Genomic DNA, 17419 nt, shown 5'->3' on the forward strand with positions numbered 1-17419 from the left:
ATCAGACCTCTGTCTGATGTCGTGTTAGTCAAGATCTCTTCCCTTTGTGGGCTGTTGTTTTGTCTTGTTGACCATGTCCTTTGCTTTACAGAAGCTTTTCAGTTTCAGGAGGTCCCATTTATTAATTAGTTCTCTCAGTGTCTGTGCTGCTGGGGTTCTATTTAGGAAGTGGTTCCCTGTGCCAATGCATTCAAGTGTACTTCCCACTTTCTTTTCTATAAGGTTCAGTGTGGCTGGCTTTATGCTAAGGTCTTTTATCCATTTGGACTTGAATTTTGTGCATGGTGATAGATATGGGTCTATTTTCATTGTTCTACATGTTGATATCCAGTTATGCCAGTACTATTTGTTAAATGTGCTTTCTTTTTTCCATTTGATATTTTTTTTTTCCTTCTTTCGCAAAGATCAGGTGTTCGAAGTTTTTGGGTTTGATATCTGGGTCTTCTATTCCGTTCCATTTGTCCTCCTGTCTGCTCTTTTGCCAGTACCAGGCTGTTACTGTAGCTCTGTAGTAGAGTTTGAAGTCAAGGATTGTGATGACTTGAAAAGCCCTTTTATTGTCCTTTTATTGCATAGTTTTGTTTTGGCTATCCTAGGTTTTTTGCTTTTCCAAAGGAGGTTGAGTACCATTCTTTCAAGGTCTTTGAAGACTTTTGCTGGGATTTTGATGGGCAGTTTATCCTTTTTAAATATACTTCTTCCATCAAGGTTATGTTGTGTTTTTCTTTTAATTTTTCTCTCTTCTTTCCTCTTTTTTTTTTCCTTTCTCCTTCTAATACTCTTTTTAGTAAGTGGAATACCTTGATGTTGCTCTAGCCTAGTCCCTGAAGAGTTGGTCCCAGGGCCTGCTGTTAAAACCACTGTAGAATCAAGACTGGGAGCTGTTGTAATTGGTAGTCTGGGCAAGGTATTGGGCACGTGGGAATCCCTTCTGATGTACTGATGGGAATCATTTTTATTTGTCTCCCTCTAAACAGGGACTCATCTAAAGCCAGAGAAGTCCAAACTGGCTCTTTGTCTAAGAGTTCTATACATGCAAACCCTTTGCATATATTCAGTGGCCCTTTGGCAAGGTCACTGAATTTGTCACAGACTGTAGAAACACGGTTGACTAACCCACAGTCATGAAAGTGAGCTTCCAGCTCTTCTGCTGTTGCACCATAGTCCACATTGCCAACATAGATGGAACTGGCATCAGCCTGCATCTTCTCTTCAAGAGACGTGATCACTGAGCCAGCATTACCTGGGGTTGTTCTCTTATTCCTCTGGTTCTCTACCTCCTTTTGTAGCTAGCTCCTTTAACTTCTCATCCTCTTCCTCTATCTCCCTGACTCCCTGAAGCTTTGATCACTTCTAGCTCTGGGTCCTCAATGATGATTTTTCTGGGGTTCACCTCAACCAGTCCTGGATCTTCCTCCTCCTCCTGGCTGCCAGGGACTCCCCAGGGGGGCCCAGAACTTGTAGTGTGGGGGTTGGGAGGGTGGAGGTGGCACAGGACTGGGGCTCTTTGTGCAGACTGTTCCATAGTCCTCTGCACCCCTGGGTCTCCCTCCCAGCTTACCCTAAAGCCCTAGGCCCACTGCTGAGGCACGAATCTCCAACCACCTGCTTCCCCTATTGCTCCTTAAATCATTTTTCTAGGTTGTTTGGGATTGGGAATCAGTGGAGCAGCATTGATCTGAAACCAGAAGAAAGCACAAGGGGATGGGGAGCCATCACAAAAGATCTTCCATGTTTGGAAGAAGAACATCTATATCATAAGGCTTCTGTCTTTGGAAGACAGATCTGTAACTGGATGTCAGGAACAACAGTTTAAGGGGCATTTCAAGATAACTTTGTGAAAGTTGTGCGGTTTGTGTTTATTTCATTTCTGTACACACATAATCAAAGGTAGCTGGGTAACATTGGTCAAGATCACACTTTTCCTTGCTTAAGTTTTCTTTGGTCTTTGATTAAAGGTTGACTATATATTTCTGCCTCTGCTTTTGCCTTTTTATTTCCTTCCCCTTAATTCTTATACAAATATTGTGCACATTTTTGATTTATGGATCATCGGGGAAAGTATAGAAGTCATATTACATAAATGGGTATCCTACTTTTCCATAATCTAGCTGTAATCCAAATATATTATTGATTATCTTGAAAATGATGGAGCTTCCTCAATTTTATTTAGAAAAGTTCTAATATTATTAGGTCATTATTGTTTTTTGGAAAGTTTCTCTTCAAAGACTGCCTTTTTCTTCTTAGATGCCTGCCTCTTTCCATTTCCTGGCATATCTGTGTCTTTTAGTTGTTGCCCTCTTCATATTTGAATCTTTGCTACTTAGTGTTGGTATGATCAATACATAATCCCTTGAGCGTTCTGAGTGTTTCCACTGTGAGTATTGGTTTGCTATCAGCTGTCCAGTTATAAATTGTTGGGCAAAGCAATTTGTATTCATTTAATGGTGGAAATTTATCATACACAAAAATCATAATTTTTATGGATCATCTTCTTAGGATCATTCTTTTCTTCTTTTTTATGTTTTGTTTTTCTTGTTTTTATTAATCTGAGAAAGACTTGACTTATTGGATAAAAGGTTTTATGTGTCTGGGCAGGTAGCTCAGCACAGATTCTTTTTGTGGATGACCTGAGTTCAGACACCTACATGCAAGTTGGGAGGTTAATAAATCTCCACTATTCCCAATCCAGCGGATCTGACAACCTTTCTCTCTCTCTCTCTCTCTCTCTCTCTCTCTCTCTCTCTCACTCTCTCTCTCTTTCTCTCTCTTTCACTCACACACACACACACACACACACACACGTATGATATTCTCTGTCATGCACAAGCATACACAAAAAATAGCAGTAACCTTGTTTTCAGAAGTGCTTGCGACTTTTAAAGCAGTCGAAGTAAAGCAAGTTGCGTTACATGTGCATGGACTCTTTAAAAATCTGTTCTCTTGAAATTTCATTTAAGAAGTTTTCGTTTCCTCACTGTGATGCAGATTTGTATTCAGTCACCAACTGCAGGAAACAACATGGTAAGTGATCCTAACAGACATCATTTTCTTCATCATAAGAGATGAAATGCTTTCCGTAATCAAAACTATTTTCTGTAAAGTAAAAGCATCAGAATACTTCAAGTGAATATTGTAAATTTTGGTGAAACAGCCCTTCTCACCCAACCCATTTTCTGTTATTGGTAAAGGAGAGAACAGGAGTGTACAGGATGCGTGATGGCCAGTGATTTCTTAGGAATTAATTTTGAATAGAGCCTTCTTGTTCTTCTTTAAGAAACAATTGTGTGTGTGTGTGTGTGTGTGTGTGTGTGTAGATTTGTGTTTGTGTCGTTTTGTCAATGGTGTCATTTATATTACTGATTTTGTGAACCATAATTTAATTATATCATTCATTGTTTTTGAAAATGATGGACCTTCCCCAATTTGTACTCAGAATATTTCTTATACTCTTTGGTGATAAACAGTTTTACATTTCTCTTCTTGATGTCGGATGCTTGCTTCTAATTATTTAGTTTTATTTTTTCATTTATATTTTAATAATAAAGCTTGCCTGAAGATCATAAAGTAAAACATGCCATGACCAGCCTTACACCCCAGGCAATACTGACACACATCTTTAATATCAGTAGTCACACAAGTTTGTTGTAGTGTCAAGTGCTGGTGTCTCACATCTTTAATCCTATCACTAAGAAGTTGCAGATAGGAAGTGGTATGCCTGGGCAGAGAGAAGAATATAAGGTGGTATAAGAGAGGAGCTGAGGATTGAGTATTTTGTAGAAACAGCATTCAGTCTGAGGACTTATAGAGACAGGATACCCCATTTGGTCTGTCTAGCAGAATTCATCTCAAGGTTCCCTTGGAGGGGATACTGAGGCTGAGGAAAAGTTAGATTAAGAGAAATGAAGACAGAATCATAGGTTAGACCTAGAGGATGAAAGGTCAATAGGAAGCAGCCTGAGTTTATTTCTCATCCAGCATATATACTAAATACAGTCAAAAGGCAGATCCAAAAGCAATACAGTGAGCTCCCCACCTCCCTGCACTGTGCTGGGAGGCAGCTCAAACCTGTGCATTATGTGATTCAGCTAAGCAGCTTCTAATCACTAACAAGGAGTGCCTCTGGCTGGCCTACACTAGCCCAAATCTTAATAGAAAAAAAATGGGCTCTTTCAGCTGAAAAAAAATGCTTTTTCTGTTGGCTGACACAGATGTTATTCACAGCCCTCAAGATTACTGGAAGAAGCACAGCAGGCATGCTTGAATTCAAAGGGATTCTTTAAGTCTCAAATGACTCCAGATGGAAACTGAGTCACATGTGGGCTCCCACATTGGACTGGGAATTTTATGGAGCTAAGAACTAGTGGCTGGATGCTGTGCTTCTCTGATCTTTCAGCTTTCAGCCCTACTATCGGTCTACAGGGTTTATGAATAAAACCAATTTGCACTACATCTAAAAACTAATTTTCAAAAAAGGCTTCTTCTTAATTCCTGTTCATGATTTTGGGTCTAAATCCCTATCAAGTAACTTAAAATTAAGTTTTTGAATTCTGTATGTCAATAACAAACTCTGGTCCTTTAACCTCTTTGAGCTGTACTACAAAAAGCACTTAAAAGGTTTTCTACAGTAAACCACGATCATTCTTAACAGTGACCATTAAAATCCTAAAAAGAGGCTTAGGGCCCCACACGATTGATTCCTCCTAGAGTGTGGTAATCCACTAAACTGACTACGCCCTCCCCCCCCCACAAAGGTCAGCTTTGGGCTATAAACTATTCAGGACAATTCCAACTTTAATATCCAAGATGGTCCTCATGCACTACACTAGCCAGTACTTGAGATAATTTCACCACATATCCATTACACAAAGACTGGACAAGAGATAATAGGTAATTCTCGCATGAATTGAAATTATCCTAGGTTTATTTCAGGGACCCTTATAGATCGCCCAGAGACAAAAAAAAAATAATTTTAAACGCATGGATCGCATATTCCCAAGAGTTGGGGTAAGCAGTTTGGTCATTCATTAGGTCATGATTTATGTCATCATGGAGGTGGAGGTAGTAACAAGGTACTATGTATGGGTAATGGTAAAAAGTATAAACAAAGGAGATTATATTCAGTTATCTTGTTCTGAAAAGAAAAAGGAAAGATATAGAAATTATAGGATAAATGATAGATTACTAATTTGACGTTAAGTAAAAAACAACTATTTGTATTAAGATTTTACATTAGTATGGATTTTTGTATATTAATACATATTTGAGATTATTTTGTTATGCTATATATGTTTCTAATCATCTTTAACATATTTTTGTATGTTCATGGAAATTCAAGGTTATTTTTGATAAAACATACTATACATACATTTCTACTCTTATGTAAGATTTTGTGCCCAATAAGTCACTTAACAGTGTAAAATAAATCTCTAGTTTTTAAAGATTACTACTGTAAACTATTTAAATTAATAAAAATACAGGTTGATAGTTACATATTATCATACTTATATACTCATGTTAGGTATTTTCTCAATGTGAAACAAAAAGACACGTCTTTTCCATTTTTTTTTCATGATAGGGTTCTTTTGTCTTGCTCTGATTGTCTTGGAAAACACCTTGTAGATGAACCTGCTTCTGCCACACAAGTGCTGGGATTAAAGACATGCACCATCACTCCCTGGCCAAAAATATATTTTAAATAGGCATTTTAAGTAAGTCATCAAACATTTCCTATTCAAAATATGGCATTTAAGATGTTGTGATAATATAGGGCTTTTATGACAATATATGTCTGTTTCTAACAACACCAATCTACTTCAGAGAAATGATGGATCTCATAGAAATGACTATATGGAGTTAACTTTCTTGGTGGCAAGACTTAGGCACTGGCAAGAAACTGTCTTTGACTTACATACTGACAGTATACTGTCTAAGTTAGATAGGCAGGACACAAAAGAAAGTGACAGCTGAGCGTTGCCATAGCAAAGCAGGGCAAGCTTTTAAAATTCCTGCTTCACAGAAACTCGGTCAGATCTTCTAGGTGTATAGACCACAGTTAAAACTCCCAACAGTGCAGTGGAATCTTGGGTGACATCTTTTGTGACTATCCAGGCAATCAGTTGTTTCTGTCATTTCTTAGTTTTTTTAATTGTTTTTATTGAAGTATATATTTTTCTCTGCTCTCCTGCATTCTTCCCCTCTTCTACCTTGTTCCATGATCCCCATTTTCCCACTTAGTTCAGGAGATTTTGTCTTTTTCTACTTTCCATGTAGATTAGATCCTTTTATGTCTCTCTTAGATTCCTCTTTGTTATCTAGGTTCTCTGGGGTTGTATATTGTATGGCTTGTTTTCTTTGCTTTAGGTCTAAAAGCCACTTATGAGTGAGAGCATAGTATATTATATATTTGTCTTTCTGGGTCTTGGCTACCTCACTCAATATGATGCTTTCTGGATCCATCAATTTGCCTGTAATTTCAAGATGTCATTATTTTTTTCTGCTATGTGGTACTCCATTGTGTAAATGTACCACATTTTCCTCATCCATTATTTGATCAAGGAGCACTTAGGTTGTTCCAGGTTCTGGCTAATACAAATAGTGCTGATATGAATATAGCTGGACACATGTTCTTGGGGCATGATTGAACGTCCTTTGGGTATATACCCAAAAGTGGTATTGCTTGGTCTTGAGGTAGGTTTTGTCCTAATTTTCTGAGAAATCACCATACTGATTTCTAAAATGAATGTACCAGTTTGCAGTGGAGAAGTTTTCCCTTCACCCCATATCCTCTCCAGCATAAACTGTCCTCAGTGTTTTTAATCTTGGCCATTCTTAGAGGTGTAAGGTGGAATCTCAGAGTTACATTTCTCTAATGGCTAAGGATGTCGAACATTTTCTATGTGCCTTTCACTCATTTTATAGTCATCTGTTGAGTTCTCTGCTTGGGTCTGTACAAATTATTTTCTATTGGATCATTTTTTCTTCTGATGACCATTCCTTGAGCTCTTTATATATTTTGGATATCAGTCCTCTGTTCAGTGTGGGGTTGGGGAATATCTTTTCCCACTCTGTAGGCTGCTATTTTATTGAACATTTCCTCTGCTTTACAGAAACTTCTCAGTTTCAGGAGGTCCCATCTATTAATTATTGCTATTAGTGTTTGTGTCGCTGGGGTTATATTTAGAAAGTGGTCTCCTGTACCAATGTTTTCAAGTGTACTTTCCACTTTCACTTCTATGAAGTTCAATGTGTTTGGTTTTATGTTGAGGTCTTTGATATATTTGGACTTGAGATTTCTGCATGGTGATAGATAAACTCTATACTTTCTGTTCACTCAGGTAATATTACATACTTCTAAGGTCTCTAATGGAGTTAAATACTAGATAATTGTAGTTCTCTCTGTTGTGAAATTGAAAAAAAACAACTCATAAATTAGTATGAAATATATAGGTTAAGAGACATAAAAAGTTTATTTTTGTTCGGTAATACAAGTTTGGATAAAAAGTAATTTAGGTACAACCCTTTGGACTTACCTAAATAGGATAGATAATATTTTCTCTAAATTTACCAAATACAAATGGATTGGTCATTGTTTCCTATATATATTTGTACATAGCTGTTGTATATTTTGTATATAGCTTTACTCTGTTAGTTAAATTCTTCACTTTTTATTTATTAAGAAAGGGGAAATTATGACATTTTGATCATGTTCTCATAATAGAGCTTGCTTGGAGTCAGGACAGAGCTAACCACAACCTGACTGAACATTGCCATAGAGATTTGAAGTACTTTGGCCAGATAGGAGTCAGGATTATTAATGCAGGCATGAGAGAAGTTACGGGCATTTTCTTGAACGGAGATATTGAAGTGGTAGTAGTCACCAATGGCTGATCAATTGGTTTTCTGATCTTTCAAGTTCTTACCCTACCATCAGACTCCTGAGTTTTTATTTTATTTTATTTTAGTTTTTCTGAGACAGGGTTTCCCTGTGGCTTTTGAGCCTGTCCTGGAACTCACTTTTGCAAACCAGGCTGACATCAAAGTCACATAGATCCGCCTGCCTCTGCCTCCTGAGTGCTGGGATTAAAGTTGTGCACCAACACTGCCTGGTCTGAGTTTTTATTGATAAATGTCAATTAGATTAATGCTTCAGTAGGGAAAGAGCTAATTAATTAAGCCCTTTGAACATCAAGCCCTACCAGTCATCGGTTGTACACACCTTTAATTTCAGAATTGGGAGACAGAGGCAGGTGGATTTCTGTGAGTTCAAGGCCAGCCTGGTCTACAAGAGCTAGTTCCAACAAAGGTTTCAAAGCTAAAGAGAAACCCTGTCTCAAGAAACACAAAAACAAAAGGCAAAACAAACAAAAAATGTAGCCCCATGTACCTGAGAGAGAACCACAGGATTTGACATTTGCTCTGCTGAATTTTCATCTTTCCTTGACTCAATCCTCCCTCATTTGTCCTCATTCTTTCATTTGTCTTTTGTTTCTTTTTTTTATTACCCTGACTGGAGTGCTTCCTTCCACCATTCATCTCAGTCCCACCTTTCCCCCAAATCTCTCTTCTTTGTTTACCTTTAAAAAGAGCAGGTCTTTCATACATATCAACAAAACATGGTGTCTTGTTGTAATTTGGGATCTGCTGTTGTGATGAAACACCATGACCAAAAAGCAAGATTGGGTGAACAGGATTTATTTGGCTCACACTTCCATATTGCTGTTCACTATTAAAGCATACCAGGGAAGGAACTCGAGGAGGGCAGGATCCTTGAGTCAAGCATTGATGCAAATATGATGGGAGAGTTCTTCTTACTTCCTTACTTCACAGGACCTACCCATCCTCTGTTCTTGTAGAACCCAGGACCAGCCCAGGGATGGCACAAGTCTCAATGGGCTGTGCCCTCTGCCATTGATCAGTCATTGAGAGAATGCCTCATTTCTGAATCCCATGGAGGGATTTTTTTTTCCTAAGGCTCCCGAATCTCTGGTGTCTCTAGGACACTATCAAGTAGACATGGAAAACCATCCCACATACATGGTACAACATGTTAGACTAACACTATGCAGAATCCATATAATGCCTGGATATAGAAACCCAGTATGAGGAAAGGGGTCTCAAGAGCTGTCAAATGAATTACAGTACACCCCACATATACACACCCAGTCCTAGGAGTCCCACAAAACACCAAAGTATGAACTGATAACATATATGCAAAGCATTTAGCACAGGCCCTTAGAGTATCATGATAGTCTCTGTGAGCACCAATAACTCCTACTTAGTTGGTTCCGTGAGCTGTGTTATTTTAGGGTCCTCAACCAAGGTGGGAGGTGGTTGCTATGGTACTTCCTCCCCATTGCCAGCAGGGTCTCCTTAGCTCCTGTTATTGTTTGACTGCCTGTGTTTGCTCCTGCTGCTTTAGCTTCCTGGAATAAGCCGGTCTGATAACAATTGGATGATGAACCATTCTATGAGTATAGCAGAATATCATTAGAAATCATTTCCTGGACTTTTTTTCTATGTTGTTTGGTTCTATCATAGACCTGCAGTGTAATGGGCTTCAAGTTCTTGGTCATCCAATTAGGATGGACATGGTCTCCCTTGAATGGAACGGGCCTGAAGTTTCACAAGTTATTTGTTGTTTATTCCTACATCTTCTGGGGAACAAATAACTCAACATATCTTGCAAGCAGGACTAGTTGTAGAATGAAGGCACTGTTGCTGGGTTGGTGTCCCTGTCCCAGTGTTGAAAACTTTGCCTGGTGAGAGAAGACTCCACAGGCTTCTTAGCCCCCATTCCTAAAAGTCCTTGCTAGGGCCATTTTCATACAATCGAAGGAGTATCTATTGTACTAGGTACCATACCAAGTCCCAAATGTGCCCCAATTCCTGTAGTCTTTCGTCATTCTCCCTCCATCCAAGCACCCTGATCCTGCTTTCTCCTGTTCCCATCACCACCTACCTCCATTCAATCCAGAAGACCTGTTCTAGTTCCCCTTTTGAAAGAGATCGATGTAGATAGAGCTTTTGTTGTTACTTAACTTAACTCTGTGTGTGTGTATTGTAGCATGATTATCCTTTACTTTACAACTAATATTAATGTATAAGGAAGTTCACACCATTGTCATTTGTGTCTAGGTTACCTCACGCAGAATGATTTTTTTTCTATTTCCTTTTATTCAGCTGCAAATTTTATAATGTCCCTGTCTAAATAACCGATTAATAATTTATTGCGTAAATGAACCACATATTTCTATTTTTTGGTTGAGAGACATTGACATCTAGGTTGTTTCCAGTTTCTGGCTATTAGGAATAAAGCTGCTACAGCACAGTTGCACAGGTGTTCTCATGGTAGGAAGACTGCAAACTTCAATTGTCCTACATTCTTTAGGTCTCTTTTCCCTTTACAAAAAGGAAGCAAAAATTGTATTTGTCAAATGGAAATAAAAAAATGTTTTGGAAATGAGGTTTTGTTTTATGTCCACTGGAAACAAGAGACTAAATTTATTCCAGGTCAAAATGGATCAGGTTTGACCAGAGAATATCCCTTGATTCTTGACAGGTTATATATATCAACAAAGTTACTAGCTGGTCCTTCCTGGTCTTGGACATTTTCTCAACTTTTCTCAGTGACCCATAAAGATGCCTTGACCCACAGACAGCAGAAATTATTATAGAAAAAAAGGCATCCACATTCCCAAGAGTTATGGTATGGAATGCTTTTGGTTATTTGGTGGATCGTGGATGTTTCTTTTAAGTTAGGGGAATATAGGATAAAAATACAACTATTAATCTCATATATTTTGCATTGGCATGGATTTTGATAAATCAATACAAATTTAAAGTTACTTTTGTACACCATATGCTTCTACTCTTCTTTGGGGTATTGTCCTTAATGTAGCTGATTTACAAATACAATAGTTAAGAAATGAGGTTACTAGTTAATCTCTAATAATCAAACTTGTAAACACATTAGCTTTCTTTTCTTGCTTACCCTGCTATATTTTAGACAGATGATTTGAAAACACTTCAAAGACTTACAAAATATAACATTAATGTGTTTAATAGTCTAAGGTTTTCCATGACACTGAGATGTACCTGTTCCTGGTAGCATCATTTTATTTCTAAAAGAATGATGGTCATCAAAGGAATGCCGTTAGAGTTCTTTTCATTGTGGCCAGGTTAACTATTTGGGTAAGAAATAAACTGTTTTTCCTTGACTGCTTGATGATGCCGTTAGAGTTCTTTTCATTGTGGCCAGGTTAACTATTTGGGAAAGAAATAAACTGTTTTTCCTTGACTGCTTGATGATGCCGTTAGAGTTCTTTTCATTGTGGCCAGGTTAACTATTTGGGTAAGAAATAAACTGTTTTTCCTTGACTGCTTGATAGGATGTTGTTTAAACAGGATATGCAGGAGTGACAGGAAAATGACTGCTGAATTTCATCAAAACAAGGTGGGAAGGTTATCAGATTTCCTACATCACTGGAGTGTCAGCAAGATATTTTCCCAGACAGAGTGACAGAGCGGAAAGTGGCTGAAGACCTTTGCCAATACAAGTAGAACTTTCCTTCAAATTTCCTGCTTCACTGAAAAGTCTGTCAGATATTCTAGGCCTTCAGTTTAAAGGTGAATGGTCCTGTGTTTCAGAGTAACTTTGGGTGACTGTCCAGGCAGCCAGATTGCTCTAATATTAGATAATGTTACATCCTACTGGGGTCTTTGGAGCTAAAGAAAAAATAATTAGTGTTACAGTTTTTCTTACTTATGATGGAAAGTAAGTTACTTATAAAATTTTTGAATACTAAGATAGGATATATAATGGAGTATTTTCTCTACATTTGATAAATACAAATGTACTGAATGTTATAAATATCATTCTTCCTGATACCTGTTTTATTGTATGTAGTTTAATGATGTTAAAGCTAAATCTTTTAATTTTTTTAATATTTATTTATTTATTATGTATACAATATTCTGTCTGTGTGTATGCCCACAGGCCAGAAGAGGGTACCAGACCCCATTACAGATGGTTGTGAGCCACCATGTGGTTGCCAGGAATTGAACTCAGGACCTTTGGAAGAGCAGGCAATGCTCTTAACCTCTGAGCCATCTCTCCAGCCCCCAAATCTTTTAATATTTTTAATAGTCAAAATTTTAATAAAATTTTCCATCAGAAACTGGAAATGTGACAATATTCAGTCACTGGTCACAAGTCACACATAGGAACTTAAGACAGATTCATTCTTACATCAAGGTATTTAATCCCTGTAAATGGCTATATCTCTGTATATTTACCAAATGTTGCATAGAGTTTAAAAATGTTGTGGCTTAGTCAGAAATGCATGAAGTACACGAACACATGTAGGCTGCAATGTCTAAATAAATTACAGCAGACAAGATGTACCTATAGAAAATAGAGAAACTACATTCTGCACTCATTCAGTAAAAGAAAACCTTCAGCAGCTGCAAATCAGGAGCCACCAATTAATTCTGCGTTTAATTCCATGAAGACTAAAGCCAGCATTCTCTAGGATTTTATCATGAAAGCATGATGGAATTTGTCAAAGACGTTTTCTACATCTATTGAAATGGTTGTGAGATATTTGTATTTAAGTCTAGGGTTTATTACATTTATTTATTGATTTGCTTGTGTTGAACCGTCCCTGTATTTTAGGCATAAGGTCAACTTGCTCATAGTGGGAAATCTTTGATGTATCCATTTGTCCTTTTTGGTACTATTTTTTTTTTGAATATTTTGAATTTACATTCATCAGGGACATTTGCTTGCAGTTTTCTTGTTGTTGAGTAACTGGTTTGGGTATTATGGTGATACTGGCTTCATAGAAGGAGGAGGGCTAGTGTTACATGAGGAGGGGGCCTCTTGTTTGTCCCAGCTGCCAGGCTAGCTTACACTCAAAATAATCACACTGAAACTGTATTCATTAAGACTGTGCTTGGCCATTAGCTCTAACTTCAGTTTGATTTGTGTTTCCCTGATGGCTAAGGATGTTGAATATTTCCTTGAGTGTCTTTTGGTCATTTGAGATTATTCTATAGAAAATTCTTCCTTTAGTTCTGTGCTCCATTGTTTAATTGAAATCATTTGAATTTTTGATGTGTAATTTCTTGAGTTCTTTATATATTCTGGAGATCAGTCCTCTATCTTATATGGGTTTGGGAATCTATTTTCCCATTTAATAGGCTGACTTATTATGTTATTGACTGTGTCCTTTGCTTTACAGAAGCTTCTCAGTTTCAGAAAGTCCCATTAATTTATTGTTCCTCTAAGACTGTGTGTTGCAGGTGTTATGTTTAGGAAGTGGTCTCCTGTTCTATACTTGGAAGGCTGCTTCCCACTTTCTCTTCTCTCAGTTCCAGTTTGGTCACATTTACATTAAGGTCTTTATCCCCTTTGTACTTGATTATTGCGCATGGGAATGATATGGATCTATTTTCATTCCTTTACATGTTGATATCCAGTTATGCCATAACCATTTGTTGCAGATGATTTCTTTTTTCCATTGTATAATTCTAGCTTCATATTCAAAAGGTGTTCATAAGTGTGTGGATTATTATCTGGGTGGGTCTTTGATTCAATTCCATTGGTCAACCTGTCTGGTTTTTTTTTTTTTTGCCCATTTTCCCTTTCTCAAACCTCCAAAATGAACTTTTTATTTAATTAAAACATGTTCCCAGCAGTCACAATCATCTCAATGTACCACTTTGATATTGTCCTGAGCAGTTTGTAGTTCAAATCCGATGTTTAGATGGTGAAGCATTAACCTAGTGCGGTTAAAACCTTTGTGAGACTCACGCTTCTTTTGGAGACTTCAAAGATCACTGTAAGGCATGCTCATACTTCATTTTAGAAAACTTAAGCATTTTAAATCTCATATGCACAAGATCGATAAGAAGTTAAAGGATGAGTATTTGTTATGTAAATTCAGAGTTCACAACTTAATGCCTAGATTCCTGATAGAGACTCAAACCCAAAATTAAATACAAGAAGCTAGATGAAACCTTTTCCCAGAATTAGTTACTTCTCTATATGATCACTAATATGGTAAAAGAAATATTTGTTGTTAATTTCTCCCAAGAAATTACTGCAAGCTTTTTGCCAATATTCACTTCTTGTCCATAATGATTCAATTTCAACATTAGTAAAACATGCTACAATTTAACCTTGGCCAATTCTTGCTAATTGATGAAGTTTCAATTTTCATTTTAAAATCAACTCACATTTTTTTCCACATAAGTTTATAGTATTTTTAGTCTGTTTCTATAGCAAAGATATTGATTTTAAGATATCTTTCTTCTGCACTAAAATTCCTATGGGGGAATGCATAGAAGATAAAATGTTCAGAGTGAAGGCCATGAAGTGGTGGCTCATTCCTTAAATCCCAGCTCTTGGGTGGCAGAGGCAGGTGGATTTCGAGGCCAGCCTGGACTACAAGATCTAGTTCTAGTACATGTTCCAAAGATACAGAGAAATCCTGTATCAAAGAAATGTCTTGAATGTAACCAAGCTTCAGATCCAAACAATCCATATGTGCCTCCTATAATTTTATTTCCACTAAACCAGTTTTTACCAAAACAGTTTTTTTTTTTTTTTCTCTGCTTTTGACGATAATTCTCTTTGGCTATTTAATCCTTGTCACCTTTTATGGTTTGGTCAAAATTATTCTTTTCAATATTTTACTCCAATAGTGGGATATAGATGGTCAATGTCTTGCAACAATTCTGAAAATCATTAAGAGTTCACAAATGATCTCTCCTAATTCTTACTTTTGGGCTCAAATTTTTATACAAGTATTTTATATGCTGAATAATTAATACAATCACCTTTTTTTATATTTTCAGAAGTAATTTGTACTCCCCAATGAGACAAAGTTTGCTTCACTTCAAACATTTTCTCTAAAGTATGTACACTTGAATCTGATAATAAAATTCTTTATAATGCTGAAAACATATCTAACTTGAGTATAATTTCAATTGTAATAATTAACAAACTACTAACATGCAATATTTTATATCGTAATTATTTGATAATAACTTTCAAGGACTAGATATTTTCATTACATATTTAAGTGAGTTGTATTAGATAGACTATCTTGAGTAGGAATATATAATCATAGATAGTATTTTTTAACAAAAATAATGTCAAATTAGTATCAAAAGGAAGCATCCATATCTAATTTAATGTAAAATATAAAAGTAGTTACTATTAAAATTATTTTTAATGATCTGCCCTTTCATCTCATCATACATATATATGCCTCTTTATTCTTTTTAGAGCAGATTCAATAATATACACTTTTATCCTGTCATTATATTGGGTACCTTTTGTAGGTGGATGTAGACTCATGAATATATAGAGCTGGCTTTGGACACTTGCTCTGTCCCTCTATAAATCCATATATCTTTATTAAGTAAAAGTTGAGTTTCTGTCTCATGTCAGGAGCCATGACATGGGACAGAAAGTAAAAAGAATTTAGAAAAATTTTACTTTTCTTCATATCTATTTTTGTCTCTATTGTACATGACATTGGATATATTTGTCTGTATATGGCTATATAAGTAATGTTTAAGTTTTCCACAATGAACAATGAATTTTCCTGCGTTAATTTTTGAAGTTTCTGGGAAGAAGATGGGGCCCCACAACAACAACTCAACCTGGTTGATATTATATTATGATGATGATAGCACAAGACCTGTTTTGCATACGTGCTGCTCAAGATGGTTCAACTTGGTTAGCTGAAATGGTGTCCTTTTTTTTTTACATTATTCTGGACAGACCTTTTAATAGGAAGCTCAGAAAATCCTTACCAAATAATGAGACTATTTGCAATTATACCACACGATAATCTTGAAACTTTACCACCATTTTCTTCCATAGGATGCCATAGAGAGAACATTGCCCCCATGACAGCTGGAAGTAATTTTAAAAGACTACCTCCCCTCTCCCAGCAAAGTTTGTCCTCAGGGTTAAGGAAATCATTTAGGGGTTGATTATAATTGGTATAGTGTTGCGGGTTGGAGGGGAAATTTTATAGGCTCAGGGATCTCTTTGAAAGAAAATGGCAAAATTGGATGGGATAATAGATTAGTGTGAGCTAACACACAATAATAATAATAGTGAGTAATAGATTCCTGTATATTGATGTTAAATTATATTGAGTGTTGTATGCATTCATGCCTCTCCTTTTGCTTAAAACATTTTTATATATTTATATTGATCATATTGCTATGCACATTTCTACCACTGATCAAGATACTAATACATTGTTTACATTTTGAGGTCATTGTCCTCATTTGTTGCAGAGTTGTTTATTGTATAATATTCCAATATGAAGTCTTAGTCTTTAAATTATATAGGTATTAAGAATTATAGATCAATAGTCATCTATGTTTGTCAGGTTCTTTAGATAAGTAGAGATTATATTCTGCATAAGTAGGTAATCTTCACTCACTTCAAAGAGCTGTAGAATATAGCATTTAAATAACTTTGGCTTCTGTTGAAGTGAGTCCCAATATCTCCTGGTATCATCAATTTATTCCCCAGAGAATGTTGAGCATCTGAAGATACTGGACTTGGAGCTTGTTTTCCTCTTGGCAAAACTGTCCTTTGTGCAAAGTATGTTCATGCCTCAACCACCGACAAGATACATGGTATCCAAAAATGAATAAGCAGATCTGTTAAATCTTGCCAAGACAGGGTAAGATTGTTTTGACAAATTCCCTACCCTGGAAAATGGCCTTTCATTTATTCTAGGTCTTATTGAAAGTTGGTTGCTTCAACATTGCAAATGAGACTTTGCATGATTGCCCAGGTAGCCAGTTGTCTCTGTAATTTTTTGCACATTTTGAAAATTTCTTGATTGCACTTCCTGCTTACTCAAGTAATATTTCCCTTCTTGGTGGAAGACTAGATAGTTGTTACTTTCCTCTCATCACTTGTCAAAACTATTTATTATACAAGACTTAAACTAGTTAGGATAGGATAGTTCATGAATATATTGTTCTTATTGTATATAATTTTGTGGTGGGCTTAGAACTCTCTTATTTATACAAAAGGGGGCATGGCATCTTATACTATATATGCCAATATAGAGCATGAGTCTGGCCTCTTTTCTGGCTGTGTAATTCAGATTCTGAACACCATTCAAACATAGAAGTCTGATTTGTGAGTCTACCCTTAAATAAATAAACATCTATTTTTCATGTTTCAGCAAGTGTTGGATTTCTTTTAAGCATCCTTATTCAAACATCATTAAATGTGAATCTGTGCAGTGACTAAATACATTTTTTCTATTGTTGACCATGAATCAATAGTGACTGGGTTCACAATGTACTTGACTGAATAAACAACCTCCCAGAAAATATGTATTTGAACAAGTTTCTGTCCTTAGTGGTTTTC

At 36.4% G+C, this 17419-nt stretch overlaps 1 pseudogene; it reads right to left on the reverse strand.

Moving 5' to 3' along the window:
* Positions 1–784: 784 nt before the first annotated feature.
* LOC119809332 lies at positions 785–1525 on the reverse strand (annotated as a pseudogene).
* Between the last annotated feature and the right edge of the window lie 15894 nt (positions 1526–17419).

Source organism: Arvicola amphibius, chromosome 3 (genome assembly GCF_903992535.2).
Source record: "Arvicola amphibius chromosome 3, mArvAmp1.2, whole genome shotgun sequence".
Classification (NCBI taxonomy): Eukaryota; Metazoa; Chordata; class Mammalia; order Rodentia; family Cricetidae; genus Arvicola; species Arvicola amphibius.